Genomic DNA, 20,710 nt, shown 5'->3' with positions numbered 1-20,710 from the left:
TCGCAAAAATGTAATTATTTCGTAAAGTCAAATTAATCATATAAATTATAATAAATTTAATTTTTATCGAATAATTTTATTTAAAATAAAAAATAAAAAATCTTAACAAATAAAGATAAATTCGTAATAAATAAGAACACATATGAAGAAATTAAATTTCTTTTTCATCCTTTTAGCGTTAATTTTATCTAGAATAATATGTTAACAAATCTTTTAAATCATATATAAATTATTTAAACTTTTAAAAAATTAAAAACTAAAGCTCTATTATAATTGTAAAAAATTGTTTAATCATTATTTATTTATTAATTGTTCCTTTCAATTGAAATTTCAAATGTTTAGAGATATTCACGTTTGTTTTTAATTCGCATTTATTGAATTGCAATTATAGTAGCACAATAAAGATTAAATAAGTAATCGATCCTTTTGTGTTGCAAGTACGCATGAAGTAGCTGCTTGAATTATTAATTGAAAATACATACTAGAAACGAGGATGCTTTATTAGTTTTCAACCATCTTTATATCGATTCGAGCTATCGATCCATTTTGCGGTAAATAAACACATAAAGAGAAGACAGATGTCATTAATAATTTACATTTATAAATGGATAAGTACTATAGAAACATTCATAAGACGATTGAAATCTCATTAACTCTCGTGAAAATAATTTAATAACATAAACGTAATAACGTGAAAGTCAATTAGTTTAACTTTTGACTCGCTACATCAGAGCTTATAACGTCACAAGAGAACACGAGACGAAGAGAAAAGAAGATCTCATTACAAATTACACAAAAATATGTTCTCTTTGATCAAATTTATTTCCACTTTCCAATAATAATTTCATCAAAGTTTTTTGACAAGAATAAGAAAAAAAAATAAATAACCCTCCAAATACATCTGATATATTTTTTATCAATTTCAGTTTAAAAAATACACACACATTCAGTCTAAATTTTTTAAAATTTATATTTTTAAAAATATTTTAAAAATACTATGAGATTATTGAAGCGGAAAGAAAGAGTATGTAGTTGATTGAAAAAATGTGAAAAAAATGTTGTAGAAAATATTAACAGAGAAATTATTTTATTATGATTTGAAATACTTCTCGCGTTTAAAATCGTAAAATATATCATTTGACAAGATATATATTGCTATCGCGCGTCAATGGCGTTTAATTAATCCGCTGCCGAGACTAGCAATCTTCAATCGATGTTCTCCTTTGTCGGGACAGACACCAGAGATGAGTTAATTAACGAATACTTCATATTTATATTGATTTCTCAACGCATTGAAGTTGTAATTGCAGTAATACGTCGGGAATATTGCCCGTGACAAATGCATAGAGATGTCTTCTGAATCCGAGAGTTCTGATATTCACAAACAGCGAAAAGCACGAAACTTGAAAAATTGTTTTCCAATAGTGTAGCGACTTTCTCAAAAGTCCAGCATTTGAAAAGCTTTTTTCTATTATAGAAGAAATTCAGAGTCAATTTAAAAGTTAGTTCGTGCGTTGAAATTAATAGAACCACTCAGACAAACAATTTATATAAGGATCAACATTTCGAACCATCATCCACTCGAGTCAAATATTTACTTATCAAAACCTAGCGCTACATTTTTAATTACATCTCAAAACGGATTGGAATATGTAACTGTATAGAGAAAAAATTATTTTTATATATTTTATTGTCAAATATTATATAGAAAAATTTGACCCTTGCATGTATATATGTAACAAAAATGTTATCCGCTGCATAATGGAATAAACATTTCAATAATTTTATACAAGAGCTAGTACAAATATTTCAAAAATATTTCATAAGTAGAATAATAAAATATCAAATTAATAATTATAAAATAGCAAATTTTAATGTAGACTAGAAAAAATCACGTTCTTAGCAAGAAAAAAATTATAATATAATAATTAATAAAATACGTATGTATTGTAATGTAAAAAAACATATGTTTGATAGATTCTTATTAAAGTAAATAAGATCACTTAAGGAATAAATAATGCAGATATACACGTAAATATAACTAGATCAAACATTTGTGAATGATTTTCATTATCTGATACCATCGACGAGACTCTTTTGTACGGAAACACATTTGTACACAAAGCAACAGTCGTCGTTTCACAAATCATTTCAATTCCTTTATAAAATATTACATAATCTCATTTGTACATAATTTATCATTCATTCTGTCATTTATTTTTGTCATTTAGATGTGTGTGTATTTTATATTTTTTATAAATTAATTTATATTTTTATATTTTTATACATTTCTATTTATATTGTATGCCAAACTTTTATTTATTATCTGTTGCATATAATAAAAATTATTAACGCGGCGGATATTCCCGGTAAAAAATTTTTTATATATAACAATAATAGAAAATTATATAGAAATATATAAAATTATACATATAATCGCGAAATTATATATGAACTCTGTCTATACATAATTAGATAAAAGTGCTCTTTATATATAATTATATAAATTTATATATATGTATATAAAATATTTCTTCATATATATATAAATATATAATTTGACATGATGATATATGAACCCTTATAATTTATATAATTATGTATAAAAATGGACATATTTCACAATATAATTTTACGATAATTTAAATATATAATTATATATAATTAATATATATAATTTATATATAATTTATATTTATATATACTTATATCTAAAAAATTTTTTTTCGGGTTTTCTCTCGCAATTTGATGAATTACTGTGCCGTGATAATCAAAAGATTTTGTATGCCACAACAAGACTTCGTTTGGAGTTCAACTATAACGCTGTCAATGGATAGTAGAGAATTAATAGCGGCTGGTGTTTGTACGATCGCGCAAAGGGATTAGCAACGCTGGGAGTAATTAGCAATTAGGAACGGTAAGTGCCACCGGGTTAGCCTCTAACCTCGGGATTCATTACCTTCTCGCGTGCACACGTTGCTAAGCGAACTAAATCGCGTAAAAATCTGTTTCAAAAACGTTGATATCGGGGAAAAAAGCCGCTGTTCCAGGCTTCGCTCTCGTTCGCTCAAAATCAATCGATAAATATAAATTCGCGAGAAGAGAGAATCCGGGTGGGAAACATAAATAGCCAGCGTATGTCGAATTTAATAATTGGTTCACAAATATCACAAATAAGATTTTGAGTATATTTATCGATATACATTCTCGTGATAATATCATTTATTAATGTTATACTGCTTTATTATATATGAAATAAAATTTCATTGAAAAATTATATGACAAAGCATAGAGAAAATATATGTTCTCATGTTAAAAACGGTTCCCATTAGAATTTTTGTGTTAAATATTTCATACTATTTAAGTGTTAATTTAACATATTGCTGTTGTGTTAATTTAACTTAAATTATTAAAACAACTGAAAAAAGATGTAAAAATAACAATGTGTGTCTATTTTTAATTTTACACAAAAATGTGTTCTGCTTTATTAGTGACAAGATTTATCTGTAAAAAATTACAGGAAAAAAATGTTGATTTTTTTATTTTATAATATAAGTGAGGATGATAAAATCTAAATTAATTTTTACAAAAGTATGTTAATTTTACACAAAATTGATTTTAAATTATTTGAAATTTTGCATTTATATTTCGTATTAAAATATCAACATAGTATTTATGTCTCCATTTAACGTATCCATGTCATGTTAAATGAACACAAAAAGTTCCGTGGACCGTTTGGGACATGTGATATCTGTCAAATTTAACACACATTTTTCAGCTGCGTATTATATTCTTTTTTCCGCCGTATATGATTTTAGAGCATTTTTGATCTTCTCTGTCGTATCAAATTTGTGTTAACTATTTCATACTATTTATGTGTTAATTCAACGTATTTCTGTTGTGTTAATTAAACTTAAATTATTAAACCAACTGAAAAAAGATGTAAAAATAAGACAATGTGTATCTATTTTTAATTTTACACAATAAATACGTTCTGATTTATTAGTGATAAGATTTATCTGTAAAAAATTACAGAAAAAAAATGTTGATTTTTTTATTTTTTATTGATTTTAAATTATTTAAAGTTTCGCATTTATATTTCGTGTTAAAATATCAACATAGTATTTATGTCTCCATTTAACGTATCCATGTCATGTTAAATGAACACAAAAAGTTCCGTGGACCGTTTGGGACATGTGATATCTGTCAAATTTAACACGAATTTTTCAACTGCGTATTATATTCTTTTTTCCGCCGTATATGATTTTAGAGCATTTTTTATCTTCTCTGTCGTATCAAATTTACGATTAATTGGCCACTTGTCAGCGACAGAGGGAATACTTTATTGTTGCACAATTGGCAGAGTGCGTTTTCGAGCACCTCCAATTTCAAATATGAACGATGAAATGTCACGATTTGACCGTGTCGTTCGGATTAACGTGACATACAAAGGGAAAAGGCGCTGGTGTGTCAAATATCTATCCGGCCGCGTATACTTGTTGATTTTCGAGGGAGAGAAGGCTAAAACGACTGTGTTATCGCGTTTAACTAACCGGTATGCAAATGCGAACCGTTTAACGATGTGTAGGACTACAGGCGTCAATTACAGCGCAGAATGATAATGCTGTTAAAATGTTGTAACACAACAGCGAGCTAATCAATAACCACGGCGAAATATTGTACGGTTATTCACCTTTTAATGTGTCTCTCGTCGTTGCCGAGACGTTCCGCGTTATTATAACTTCTTTAATATCGGAAATTGATGTGCGTGCATGGATAGAATGTGCGTGCGCGAGGAGAATACATTAGAAAATTATGCATTTCGCTCATGAGCGTCCGCAAAGAGGGGCTTTTTAAGCTTTTGCTCTCCTTTTGAATATACACTAAAATTTATTAGTATATTTAATATAAAAAGATGGAAATATAAAACAAAATAGCCAAAAAATAAATTTTTAAAAATTAAGAAAGAACAAAAATTAAAAAACAAAAAAAATAATTAATTATACCGCCTTCTGGAAAAAATCATACGGACGCCCATGATTCGCCTCGACGTAGATGCACTTTGCTCTCCTGAATGAAAAATATGATGCGCGTTATTAGCGCGATCGAGGATTTCGGAATATCGTAAATTAAGATTTCAGATATGCAAACAGCACCAAACTTGATTCCTCACTCGGATTTCGAGTGAGACGGTATATTTTAATGAATTTTCAACTTCAAAGATTAATCAAAGAGACACGTCGCGCTAAATTTTCTAGATAAAAGGCAACGATATGCGATAATCTGCATAAATTTCCATGCACGCGCATGTCATTTCCCTCGTGTGTGTGTCGCGTTAGCGTATTAATATCGCTAATCGATTCGATACGACAGTTAATAGTGTCCACGTATCTTGTGTAACGTTAGGCGTGCAGAATATATATATGTATATATATATACAGGGTGTCCCAAACTTTACCACTCGTTAATAGGAGATTCTTGAGGCGATTCGGGGACAATTTTTCCTCAGCGAAAATGTCCAGGCATCAATAATTTTCGAGTTATAAACGATTGAAAATAAAAGCTTTTTGTAAGCTAAATCTTGTGAAAATAAATTATTAATTACATTTTTTAATTAATTTCAAGTAAAGTTTACTTTAATAGAACTTTAATTTACGGCTTAGTTACAAAGGTACATGATTTAAAGCATTAAAAGCATTAAAAAAATGATCTTTCTCGATATTTTCACTGAGAAAAAATCGTCTTCACAGAGTAGAAAAATTTGCGTTTACTTGTCAATAAATTGAGACGAAATTGTCTCCACAATTAGATCTAGAATTTTATAATCAAATTAAAATAATTTAATAACTCCAAAAAAAATCGTCGGCGCTCTAAATTGGAGTAATTTAATTCATTTGTACATTTTTATATAACAATTCTTAATAAGAACTAAATATTTTGTTCTTATTACATTGATATTTATTAGCACGTATTCGACCGCAGATTTTATTAAGTCAAATATTTTTTTTTTTTTTCAATGTACATTATCGTTAAAATAGAACACTTGAGATAGAAATTTCTGAGAAACGACGCTCAAGTGCGATAATACATATTAATATATATAGGACTGCAGATTTTCTCGGCGAAAAGGAGACCTTACAATGCAACCCTGAACTCGCGCAAGATCGATCCGTTAACGTTAACCACGAAAGACAGCCGCGCGATAGAAGCGCGTGAAATTTTATTAAAAGACGCGTGCGCTATCGTGAAGGCTAATTACGAGACTTATCGCGATCGTCATTAAAATGAACATAAATCAAACTGCTGTGTAGAAACGTAATTATTCAAATATCACGACAGCCCAGAAACTTGGAAAAATTCAATGAATCTTGACATTATCCCGGGAAAAAGTTTTTTATATATAATTATATATAAATAATTGTGTAATATTATACATATAATCGTAAAATTATATATAAAATATGTCTATTTTTATACATAATTATATAAATTTATATATAAATTATAAGGGTTCATATATACATCATCATGTCAAATTTATATAATTATATATAAAAAAAGCACTTTTATCTAATTATCTATGGACATATTTCATATATAATTTGCGACTATATGAATAATTTTATATATTTCTATATAAATTTATATTGTTATATATATATATATATATATTTTTTTTTTTCCCGGGAAATAAAGTGAACAATCGACAATTAAAGTGGAGAGCGTATAATTTATAAATTGAGACAAAATTGTTTCCACAATTAGATCTAGAATTTTATAATCGAGTTAAAATAATTTAATAACAACTCCAAAAAAAATCGTCGACGCTCTAAATTGAAGTAATGCATTTGTAAATTTTTATATTACAATCCCTGATAAATATTTAGAGGCTCAAAATGAAAAGTTATAATTAATGAGACAGCGCGTATTTTAGGGTGCACGTGATATCCATTTTTAAATGCAGAAAAGTTCAATAAACATATTTTTTATGATATAGACACGAATTATGATATACGTCGAAGCGAAGAAAACGTATCTCTATGCACTGTTATATATTAATCTGACATAATAATAGTATCTCACGATATCGAGTTATCACTGCTTCTCATCTGCCTTTCCTATTTTAATCGAACCCGCTATTTTCAGATAAACGGCCAACTATAAAGTCAACGCAAACCGAACGAAATTGGGTCAAGTACGAAATACGTCACATCTGAGTCGCCGTGTGTATCGCAAATCGTAACTACTACGGAAACTAAATAACCCGTAAATACTCCGTAGGCACTATGAGCGTGCCGTTAAACTAAACTTGAGATAGAAGGAAGAAGATATCGTGCTCAAGCACCGTCATTGTTGAAGTTGCGAAACTACATCTCCAACGAAGCCGTAATCCGCGTACAAATTTCATCACGTTGTCCTAATTAACCTAGTATAGTGAAATTTTTTATATATTAATTTAGAATCTAGAATTTGTCGCTTGAGAAGTTGATGTATTATTACGAAATCTTTCATATAATTTGGAGATTTAGTCTATATAATTATTATTACTTTTAATTGTTTATTTTTTATCAATTTTCTAACATTGTTTCAGCATTAACGAGGAGTAAAAGTGAATGAATTTTGAGACAATTTGAGTCAAATAATTATTTTTTGTTTAATTTAATATAATATGGATATGTTAAATTGAGACATAAATGTTGTGTTAATATTTTAACACTAAATAAATGCAAAACTTCAAATAATTTAAAATAAATTTTGAATAAAATTAAGATGCTTTTAATGTAAAAATTAATAAAAAAATATATTAATTTTAGATTTTATCATCCTCACTTATATTATAAAATAGAAAATCAACATTTGTAAATTTTGACAGATAAATCTTGTCACTAATAAAGCAGAACATATTTATTGTGCAAAATTAAAAATAGATGCACATTGTGTTATTTTTACATTTGTTTTCAGTTGTTTTAATAATTTTACATTTATGTTTAATTAACAAAACAGTAATATGTAAAATTAACACATGAATGTGTTAAATATTTAACAGAAAAATTTTCACGGGGGCCGTTTTTAACAAGAAAACACAAATTTTCTACTGTGCCGGAAAAAAATAAAATAGCAACGGAATGATTCGTTGTGGGGATTATGCGATCGTCAACATGCTTAGCTCACTCGTACGACAATAGCAAACATGCTTTAATGATGACTTAAATTAAACCGTTTAGCGACGTCTACGTTAACATAATTGCGGGGGTGCGCTAAATTAAACATTTCGCTATTAAACTCCTGGGAAGCAGCGCACGCGTCGTTCGCATTGCTGCATTATCCGTTATGCATTTAGAATAATTGGGGAACGTGCGTGCACATAAAATATTTAGTTCACGAGAATATCGTCGGTTTAATATCAACCTTATGAAAAATATAACATCATTTTCAAAAAGCGTGACGTGAAACATTGAATACACCCCCATGATTATGGTTTCGGTGTTTAAATATTTTATCATGCGCCTGTTTCCGAAGAGCAGTGGCCTGCAAAATTAAAAAATCCGGAAGGTATGGAATATCGTATAAGTTTTGAAAAAAAGTACGTACCCTGGGAAAAATTGTTCATATATATCAATATAAAATTATATAGAAATATATAATATATTATATAAATTTATATATATATTATATAATAAATATTTCTTTCATATATAAATTTATATAACTATGTATAAAAATGGACATCTTTCACATATAATTTTACGATTATATGTATAATTATACAGTGATTTATATATAATTATATATAAAAAATGTTTTCCCGGGACGGTGTTTCTTGTTACTTAAAAAAAAATTGTTAAACACAATTATATTTATGAATATAGAATTTGCAGCGAATATTGTGAAATTTTTCATCTCATCTACGTCATCTATGTATAGCTTTATACTCACAGGATACATGCCGGACAATGCTATTCGCTTGCAACACGTGTCAATAAACGTTCTATACCTAACAGATACGACATTCTACATCCCCGGTAAGCTTGTGAGCGAAACCTGTCTTATCAATGACAAGAGTCAGCGATACGCGTGATAATTGACGCATAAAGTCGGGAAAGAGAATTATCAATATTACAAAAGTGGTTAATAGAAAAAGTGACAAAGTGTCTGATCAAAATCGAACGTTTCACTAGATATTAAAATTTACTCTGATTATACTTATACGATTTAATGAAATTATTCACTTGTAATTGCCGTCAGATTAATATTTTTTTTTCCTTTATTACAAATTTTAATTTTAAATGATACACTTTTTGAATAAAAATTGAGAAAATAATATATCGCGATGAAGCAATTAGACATTTGATTGGCTCCACATGAGCAATTATAATTCCTTTATTACAGAGTTAATAGAATAAAAAAATATTTACATATATGTATACTATTATATTTTCTTGTTGAAACTTTTATTTGAGTGATAAAAAACCCAAACATTGTTCAGACATAATTTGAATATCTCAGATCTTTAATTATAAGTAAGAACTGTACTCATCAATGTGAGTCCCTGAGAAAGAAACTTGTTATTCTTTCACGAGATGAGATCGCTTTGTGAATTAAAGAAAAGATATCTGAAAAAGGCTAGTGAATAATTTCATGCTACGATCATTCGCTAAATAAATTATTCATAATATCTTCGTAAAGAATTCAATATAACGACCAAATGTTATCGAAACTTAATTCACCGAAATATAAATTATTCTCAGGTATTTCCTCATCGAAATGAGAATCACATCACGAATATATTAGAAAGGTAAACAAAAATACTTGTAATTTGTCCCGAATCAAGTAATCTAATTAATTGAATAATAACGATTTTTTATCAAAATAAAAAATTTTTTATAGTAACTTTTTACATAACTTTTTAAATGTTTGAATGCAATTTTTAACATTAACAAAGTATACTTTCATAAAGTTTTATAAAATAAAGAAAATTAATTGTTTCGTACTTCTCAATAATAATGCGGAAAAAATTTTTTTATATATAATTATATATAAATAATTGTATAATTATACATATAATCGTAAAATTATATGTGAAATATGTCCATTTTTATACATAATTATATAAATTATAAGGGTTCATATATAATCATGTCAAATTATATATTTGTATATATGAAGAAATTACTTATTCATTATATATACATATATAAATTTATATAATTATATATAAAAAGCACTTTTATCTAATTATGTATAGACATATTTGATATATAATTTTGCGATTGTATATATAATTTTATATATTTCTATATAATTTTATATCGTTACACATAAAAAATTGTTTCCCGGGAAATTAAAATATGAATCGCACACACTTTACATTGATTTGCTTGCACTCCCGAAAATTAATTTCGTTCGAAGAATGAAAGATACATAATTATGTTTTCCACACAAATTGCACGATTATGCTAAATTTTTGAAATTATATGATCGTTTTATTAAAATGATAACGAGAGAATAAACACACACATACCATATGTGCGAGTAATTTTGCGCGTAACGTCGTTATATTTCTATGTTTAGACACAATGTTGCCCGCGTTGCTGCAAATATCGCGTGGTTGTTGCAAACGATGAATAATTTATTCCTGTACCTAGAGTTCGGCTAAAATCCTACGCAATATCACACACGTATCTATATATATGTATCTATATGCAGAACCGCACGTACAGCTTGATAAATGCGCCGTACAGATTTGCGTTAGCGAAAGGGAATATTTAACGCTTCGCGTTCCGCGAATTCGAATATACGAGCATGCAATCGAGTCGCGATCGACCCGATAAAGATATATATAACGATGAGATGCGTTTTTTGGAAAAACGCGAGAGAAATATCGTTCATTGTTGTTCCGATATATTGCATTAACGCGATTATTAATATATAGATCAGAGGTGAGGAATTGATTCATATATATGAAACACAGGATCGCGCGCACGTTATTCGCAAGTGACATATCGCGACGTGAGTGGAATCCCGTGATAAAGGTGAGAGTGCCTCGTCGTGTATACACATATGTGCTCGGTATTTTCAGACTCTCGTGATATGGAAACCTTTACACGCTCCAACCGCATCGGGAAATAGTTTTCTCGATGCGAAAATAAGAGCCGAGCAAGGGACACACGCTGCCGATGCATATACTTTAAGATGTTTAAGAGAAAAAAAAGCGGAAAACACATGCTCGTTTTTATCTACACAGTCGACAAATTTCGGTTCAATTTAACAGATATCACATGTCCCAAACGGTCCACAGAAATTTTTAATTTAACGTAATATGGAGACACAAATATTGTGTTAATATTTTAACACTAAATAAATGCAAAACTTCAAATAATTTGAAATAAATTTGATGGAAAATTAACATACTTTTAATGTAAAAATTAATTTAGATTTTATCATCCCCACTTATATTATAGGAAATCCACATTTTTTTCTGTAAATTTTGACAGAAAAATTTTGTCACTAACAAAGCAGAACATATTTATTGTGTAAAATTAAAAATAAATACGAATTCTGTTATTTTTACATTTTTTTAGTTGTTTTAATAATTTAACATTTAAATATTTAACACAAAAATTTTAACGGGGACCGTTTTAACACAAGAAAACAAATTTTTCTACTGTGTGTATCTATTTGTACAGATTTTCTGGAAATTTAATATTCTTATATATGTATCAAAATTAAGACGCGTTTAATATTTATAGATCAATTTAAAGCAATCCCTTCCTTTTGCGCCGCGCGCATCTTTCTAATTTATTTATAACATCAATGAATATCGGTAATGAATAACTTAGATTTAATATTCTGAGAAAGCAAGTTTACTTAGTCGAATAAACTAGAGAGTTTTGTTATTCAATTGCATCGTGGGGAAAAGTTAATTTGCAAGAAGTCCTTGATTTGTTTGTAATACGAAAACTATTTTTTGCACTTCAAGATTTTTAGTTGGAACCCGGGAAAAAATTTTGTATATATAACAATATAAAATTATATAGAAATATATAAAATTATACATACCTATAATCGCAAAATTATATATAAAATACGTCCATACATAATTAGATAAAAGTGCTTTTTATATATAGTTATATAAATTTATACTAATATAAATAAGTATTTCTTCATATATATATAAATATATATATGTTTCATATATAATTTGACATTATTATATATGAACTCTTACATATAATTTATATATTTCATATAATTATGTATAAAAATGGAGAGATTTCACGATTATAATTTTACGATTATATGTACAATTATACAATTGTTTATATATAATTATATATAAAAAATTTTTTCCCGGAAAAAAGACCTCGAATTTTAATTGATGAAAAAATTTGTCGTCGAAAGTCGGGGAATCTGCGACATCTCTTCTATGTACAATGTATATGTACGTGTATTTTATATTTGTAGTATGTTCACATATACTTTACGACATTAGAGCGCCTGTCTATCCGTTTTTTTTACAAGAGCAGATATTTTATTGGCAAGCATAATATTGTTCGTTGTATTTCTTTTATAGACATTTTTACGTATTCGCCGATATTTTTACTGCGTATACCAGTTATCACAACGGACAATACAAGATTTAATAAAACAGTTTTTCGGTTTTGCCACGAATTTGTTTGATCAATCGACCGCAGAACTTTGTTATGTTGTACTACTTTTCTCTTCTTGCTTCCAACGTTACTTTACCATCGAATCAAATTACACTCGCAAATGTAATTGGATATCGTTTTTTTCTGACATTCATAATAAAATTACTTATTTCGCATAATGCATTTGGTGCATTAAACATATATAAGAAAATATAAATATTTTAATTATATAGTATTTGAGCTATATTTTATAATTTGCACGAATTTAATATTAAATAATAAAGTCTCAGTATTTGATCTAATTTTATACAGTAACGAGGAATTTTAGTGTTTTATTGCGAATCAATATTTGGTGCGCAAATATTTTGAGAACATCCCAGTTCAATATTAAATGATAAAATCAATATTAAACGATAATATTAATAACATAAGTATAATTTGATATAATGCAATCAATAATTCTTGAAAATATTTTATATTATTATGTTTATTAGTATTTTAGGTGTGCAAAATATTCAAAATGCACATAAAACAAATAAGTACAAATTACTCAAGATTTAAAAGATTAAAATAATTGTTGTACATAAAGTTATATAGTATATCTTAACCTACTGACATTTTTACTATTTTATATCAGTAAATCGATAATTTAGCATTTATAATTTTATATTTGATAACACAAAGTGTATTTTAAACTGTATTTTTGTCATAATTATATCAACACTTACAAAACGATACCCTGTTATTTTTAAGTGTAAAAGACTTAATTTGATAGGAAAATATAACAAATGGAATAAAAAAGAAATACGGCACAATAATAAATTTAAAATCAATCGACTAAACAAATTTGTTGCAGAATGAAAATAATCAGTTTTTAATTTCGTTAATATATATACAATTATATTAAATGGAATAATCTTGTAAAAAAATTCTAGGTTCATTTGCAATTAAAGCCTAAGAATTAATTATGTAAGATTGACAAAATATTTTGTTAAGAATAAACTCTTTTCATTTTTAAAAAATTAACAAATATTGAAAACTCTTTTTTTTTTAATATAATTTATCTGACACAATAATTATATAAACTTCAGATAATAATATTAATTATTATTATTAACTAAGAATGTAATATAGGCAAGTATAAATTATATCAACTATATTTAAGATCAGTTTCCGAGAAAACATTTTTTTATATATAATTATATATAAATAACTATATAATTATACATATAATCGCAAAATTATATGTAAAATATGTCCATTTTTATATATAATTATATAAATTTATATATAAATTATAAGGGTTCAAATTATATATGAAACATATATATTTATACACTGCAAAAAAATTATTTGACTTAACAAAATCTGTGGTCGAATACGTACAAATAAATATCAATGTAATACAAACTATATTTTGTTAAAAAGAAAATATTTAGTTCTTAATTATTATACTGATTTTTTTGCACATATTCGACCGCAGATTTTGTTAAGTCAAATAATCGTTTTCAGTGTATATATAAAGAAATACTTATTTATTATATAAATTTATATAATTATATGTAAAAAAGCACTTTTATCTAGCACATTTGATATATAATTTTCCGATTATGTATAATTTTATACAGGGTGGATTCTCTGGCCAATTTGAAGACGATTTTTCCTTAGCAAAAACGTTGAGAAGTCAATAATTTTCGAGTTATAAGCGATTGAAATAAATCGATTTTTTGAAAACTAAACGTTTTGGAGTTAAAAGTCTAACATAATTACATTCTTTAGTTAATTTCAATTAGAATTTACTATAATAAAATTTGAATTCGAGGCTTAGTTATAAAGACACATAATGACAAATATTGGAAAGTAGTAAAAAATGATGACCCTTTTCGACATTTTCGCTGAGGAAAAATCGTTCCCAAATTGACCAAAGAATCCATTTGTAATCGTTGATCCGTTAGTTACCGGACACCCTGTATACTATTTCTATAGAATTTTATATAATTATATATAAAAACTCTTTTCCCGGATTAATATGTCGAAATGGAATTGCATTAAGTTGATGCGTAAACGTCACATTCGATGTAAGCAGTATTCCAAGCCAATTCCTAATGAATTGGTTTCCGATATGGGGGTTCGATTTAATCGGCCTAACTGTTTTCGATTAATCTTCCACTCGATGTGTCGCGCGAGTGAAACCGTCCGGAGCGGACAGAGGAACGAGATGAGGGTAAACATATATTACTTACCCTGTCTGCCAATCTATCCCGTCGTCGCAGATCGCTGTCCCAAAATCCCTCGACGAACGGCACAAAGAATCACAGTTCACGAAAAATACACGACGGCGACGAGGATGCGCGTATATAATTGCTCGGAGGCGCGATCACATTCAGGAAAAAGGGAGGGAATCCCTCTCGTCTCAGTCACTTCCGGAATCTTCTCGAGCGATCCCCGCTATTCTGAATCCTCGGGGCCGGAAATAGACGCGTTCGACGACGATGACGATCCTCGAAGCCAAGTACACTCACACGTTTCGCGTTGCGCATGTGTATACATATATCTATCTATCTATCTATCTACCTACATATATATATATATATTTATATATATCTTTGTATATTCATCTCAATGAAATTCGCGACGTTTCTTCCTCCCTTTTTCTCGATCCTTTCCTCCGTGTACCCTCATGAAATTCGCGCGATAGCAACGTTCGACTCGTTGATCGCGTTATTCCTCCCTTTCCTATATTCCGCCCTTTATCTCACTCTCTGCAACTAGGATAAAATGATATGTATTCGTTCGCAACGGCGGTCCCCGAAATATCCCGAGATCACTTGAGGCCCGACGATCGAACGGTATATTTGATCTCACTCCGTCCGTCTCTTGACTTTCCACCCTTGTGTGCCTCTCTCGACGGAGACCCCGTTGCACGTATATATATATATATATATAGTATATATATATATATATATATATATATATATATATCCTCGGATAAACCTTACTCACTATTATATATTTTTCTACGCCTGGCTAAAAACTAAAATACGCGGACATTGATATTATTTATTCCCGGCGCGAAGCACGACTAATCTCTCTACACTCTCGCACGACTATGCTACCCCGAGTCACATTTTAAGTACGACGACGCACGGGTGGCGGTGCGACCGTGGGGTTACACTCTCTGCCTCTCACGCTGCCGCCACCCTCTAGCGCCCCGGTCGCCAGCGACGCGCCCCTACCAGCCGAAGCCACCCCCACCAGCGTTACAGCTCGCCCTTGACGCGGCACCCCGAACAGTGGCGGCTCTTTTGCGTGGGCGATTCGATATAACTGTCATAAAACTCTCTATATGTGTGTGCATTAGCTAGGTATTTTTTTACTATTTTTCATGCTATTTTATTTCATCCCTATATCGACCAAAAATTAAATATGGATTTTATAGGGATGAAATAAAATAGGAATGATAGGAAAAATTAAAATACTTTTGCCTTTATTAATTAAAATGATATAATAAGATTATGGTATGGGTCCAAATGCTATTTTTTTTATTATAAAATAAAAAATAAAATATGTTTATTGTTACTATCACAATTTTGCCTTTATTAATTATAATGATAATGAGATTTGTATAGTTCTGAATGCTATTTTTTATTATAAAATAAGAAAGTATCCCTATAGCGAAAAAAAAATATGTTTATTATTACTACACTGAAAAAAATTTGTTAACTTGACTAAAACTTTCAACTGAATTACTATTTTGTTCAATTTAATGTTATATTTCAATATTTTGATAGGTTCGATTAACAAAATAATATTTAGTTGAAAGGTTTACTCAAGTTCAATTTTTTTCAGTCTATCATACTTTTGCCTTTATTAATTAAAATGATAATAAGATTTGTATGATTCCGAATGCTATCTTTTTTTTATTATAAATATTTTATTTCATCCCTATATCGAAAAAAAAGAAAGATATTTATTAATTATTACTATCACATATATGTTTGCCTTTATTAATTAAAAATTAAAACGATAATGTGAGATTTGTATGTTTCCGAATGCTTTATCTTTTTTTATTATACGAAATAAACAGGAAGAGTTACTTGAAGAATTTGTCAAGCTAAATAAATCAGTAAAGGGCGGAAATATAGTTAATGACGCGAAACACAAATAATTTAGATAAATTGGAGTCGCGTAATGTTTATAGAGATAAAATTGCGGCTGGATAATCCCTGACATTTCCTGTTAAATTCGATAAACCTTGCTACATAAACACCTGGTTCCTTCGCGATGGAGACGCCCCTAGCAAACTACCCCTTATTCTCCGTTCGTAAAATCGCAGTGACGGAATTTCACCGCGAGGTTCCGCGTCAGAATGTCAACAATCATTTTTAAGTGCTTCTCGAAATACGACAAACGCTGGTTTAAATTTCTCTATGCATTTACTTTGTTAAATTTACAGTAAATCGCATTTTAAAAAACGTACAAATTTCCAACGCTATTGAAATCATGACAACCCACTTCCACCAAACAGAACGCATAATTACGTAGCTGAAAATACCGCTTTACCAAAAATTGTAATTAAATTAGTTTTTATATCTCTACAAAATTATCAGAGTCCGAAATTAATCGACATATGCGACGAAAATCATTGACATCATATTAAAGTTTTATGTTCAATATGCATTTTGCACATACTAATAATATTTGATACATTGCGTAAAATATAACGAACATATATAAATTGACCGAATAATGTAATATAAATTCTAAAACTAAGAGAAATTTAAGAATTTTACTAAGAGATTTCTATTATTTTATTTCGAGTAGCGCCGCGAGTTCGCGGTTAAAATAATAAAAAAAAAAAAAAAAAAAAAGAAAAAGGAAAGGAGATTACCGGGGATTCTGATTAACGCAAAGAGTCGCAGAAATGTGTAACTGCCGTGTTTCATGCGGCAGTTTTTTGCAGTCGTTACCGTCACGTCGCGTTTCCCTCTTTCTGGTCGATGGGCGATAACGTCGACATTGTCGTACGTCACTGACCGTGCGCCACCCCTACGAAGAATAATACCCTTTCTCCAGCCGTCGCTTTTCCCTACCCGGTTTCCATCCCCGTTCTTACAGTCGCGTCCGATTATAGGGTGACTCCCGACCTCGTCCCTCCTTCGCGGCCGATGTACGAGCTCAATGGTAGCCGCAAACCACTTACGGTATCTAAATGCCCGATGCCTAGAGCGACGTGTCTGACACGACGGGTCTGATGGGTTGAATGGACAGAACCCGGTCTCTATCCTGTGGCAAGCGCCACACCACTAAATCATGTATATCGAAACTGTTGCGAGGGTGGTTGCGTCACGTGACGTGTGCATCGGCACAGGACGTTACAAAATTAGGAGCCCCGGAGCCGACATGAGCTTTCAAGCGAGTCTTGAATTATCAATCGTGCACCATTTTCATATATATATATATATATATTTATTTACACGTGTTGTAATTACATCAATGTAATACTATACTGCGTATTATTATTAACGGTCCGATTATGGTGCAGATTATATAGACCTCGAGAGAAATTTATTTTGGATAAATGGATTTTAATGGCAATTTATTACCACGAAATTGATCTTTCTATAAATATATATTAGCTAACGTTACCTGGAATCTAACTAAGTTTCTATTTTCGTCCTCAACCGACGTTGACTCTAAGTGATATGTGTATATACGCGAATAACAAATGCTAAAGAGAAAAAGCTATCTCTTCCTAGAAAACTAGCCCTAAACATAGATGACCCCGAACTTATGCACGATCCCGGAAATCGTCACTGTAGGAATCGCACATTTCGAAAGAAGGCAAGGATCGAGAGACAATTATCCCTCTCGCATCCCCTGGCTGCGAGCTTTTACGAGTTCTATCCCCCACTCGAGGGTTCGTTTCCCTACCCGGCGACCGAGGGATTCTCTCCTATTGACGTGCCAACCTCCTCCGACACAACCCTACCCTCTTCCCGTCGATCCCCTCGTCGTGAGCTACCCCCACGCGAGCTACCACCATCATCCCTCTGGCACTTTATAGCACGGTCTGACGTAACGTCGCGTTACGTCAGACCACCCTCGCAGGCCGCTGCTGCAACGGGTGATCTCCCCCACACTTGCATGAATGTCGTTTCTCTCCGCAATGACGATTTCTTATCCGCCGCAAAACGAACGCGACTCTTCTTTATAGTTTCCCCTTCGCGAGCGAAATCTGAATGAGCGTGGATAAAACATTTGATCGATTTAAACATTTTTTTTTTTTTTTACTACAATTTTTTTTCTATTTTTATAACTAATTTACTTGTTGTGAAAATTATTGCGAAACGTTTCCGATATTGGCCGAAATTTGTTTTATTTTGTTTTTAGTTAAGAATGTATATTAAGTTAGAATTCTTCCTTCTTGTACTCAAGAACGTAAATGTTACTCGGTTTTTTGTGTCTTCGCAAGCAAAATCCGAAAAAGTGCGAAGAAGCGTGGAGAAAACATTAAATCGAGGCAGGCAAAAAAAATCGATTTGAAAATTAATTGTTTTTCGTAATTTTTTTTTTTTTACTAAAAATATTTTTTTTCTATTTTTATAACAATTTACTTTTGTGAAAATTGTTGTGAAACGTTTCCTGTATTGGCAAAAATTTATTTTATTTTATTTTATTTTTTGTTAAGAATATATATTCTTCCTTTTTATACTCATACAAGAACGTAAATTATGTTATTCCGTTTTTTTTATAATTCCGTCTTTGCGAGTGAAATCCTAAAAAGTGCAAAAAACATTAAATCGAGACAGGCCAAAAAATGGATTTGAAAATAAATTGTTTTTGTTATAATTTCTTTTACTAAAAATATTTTTTTCTATTTTATAACAATTTACTTTTGTATAAATTGTTGTGAAACGTTTCCGATATTGGCAGAAATTTATTTTACTTTTATTTTAGTTAAGAATACATTAAGATATAATTCTTCCTTCTTATACTCAAGAACGTAAATATATTTCATTTTTTTTTTTTATGATTCTGTCTTCACGAACAAAATTCGAAAAAGCGTGAAAAAGCAAGGATAAAACATTAAATCAAGATAGGCAAAAAGATCAATTAAAAAATTAATTATTTTTTGTTATAATTTTTTTTTACTATAAAAATATCTTTTCTATTTTTATAACAATTTACTTTTGTGAAAATTGCTGTGAAACGTTTCCAATGTAGGCAAAAATTTATTTTATTTTATATTTAGTTGAGAATATATTATATAAGTTATATAAAATATTCTTCCTTCTTATACTGAAGAACGTATAAATGTTACTCCGCTCTTTCTTTTTTTACTACCTCATTCTGTGATTCCAGAAACCAGTGGCTAAAACATTTACTTACCAACTTCTGTGTAACCAACAACTTATAAAAATCATTGTCGCAGACTCGGTTTCCAGGAAATTAACTTTTATTCCATGTAAGGGTGGATATAGAAAAAGGTCAACCGCGCGCTAATGAATTCTTAGAAAGATCTTGAAATATTTACTGGGGACACCATTCACGCATTAATATTTACTTATATATAACGCGCTTATAAAATGCGTTTTTCATGCTCGACAGATTTGCGAGCTTTGTTTCTAATTAAAAAGCAGTGAAAACTATTCTGAAGCAACCGAAAGATATATATTGCTCTTTCGCTGTTCCGAAACAATTGTAAAAAATGATGTTTGATAAGACTTACATATATCGGCGAATCCATTCGACAGGCCGAGTCGTCTGTGAGCAGAAAACAATATAGTATTGATTAGCATTAATGCGCGCACACACACAAACACTTTATGCAAAAAATTTATATTGAAAATGTCACGACTAAAAAAGCACGTCTAGATCGCGGGACTATTTGGCGGGAAATGGCGGTTTAATGGTGACGTAGCGCGGCAACAGCACAAAATCAGTGAAAGTGGCGCCCTCTCGCATAAAAAATGTCAAACGTTTCGGATTGCTCTGTCGAAAAAGTAGGGATTTCTATTATAGATTTTTAAAGCTGAAATGTTGGCACTACTGTGGTT

The 20,710-nt window shown here is 29.8% G+C and overlaps 1 protein-coding gene across 4 annotated transcripts in view; it reads right to left on the bottom strand.

The window, feature by feature from the left end:
• LOC114937780 (solute carrier family 7 member 14) overlaps window positions 1-20,506 on the bottom strand; it is a 104,664-nt gene extending 84,158 nt beyond the window's left edge. The window contains exons 1-2 of one of the 4 annotated variants that reach the window (XM_085486104.1): window positions 17,854-17,941; window positions 14,894-15,418 (exon numbers count right to left, since the gene is read on the bottom strand). The gene's annotated coding sequence lies outside the window, so the exon portion shown is untranslated. Of the gene's footprint in view, window positions 1-14,893; window positions 15,419-15,653; window positions 15,841-17,853; window positions 17,942-20,382 lie in introns of those variants that run through there. The other 3 variants (XM_085486103.1, XM_029311401.2, XM_085486105.1) reach the window with 3 other exon arrangements.
• Between the last annotated feature and the right edge of the window lie 204 nt (window positions 20,507-20,710).

The sequence above is a fragment of the Nylanderia fulva genome, unplaced genomic scaffold (assembly GCF_048542155.1).
Source record: "Nylanderia fulva isolate GAGA-0341 unplaced genomic scaffold, ASM4854215v1 Scaffold4, whole genome shotgun sequence".
NCBI lineage: Eukaryota > Metazoa > Arthropoda > Insecta > Hymenoptera > Formicidae > Nylanderia > Nylanderia fulva.
The sequence above is the reverse complement of the archived record's forward strand: the minus strand, read 5'-3'. Positions and strand labels throughout refer to the sequence as shown.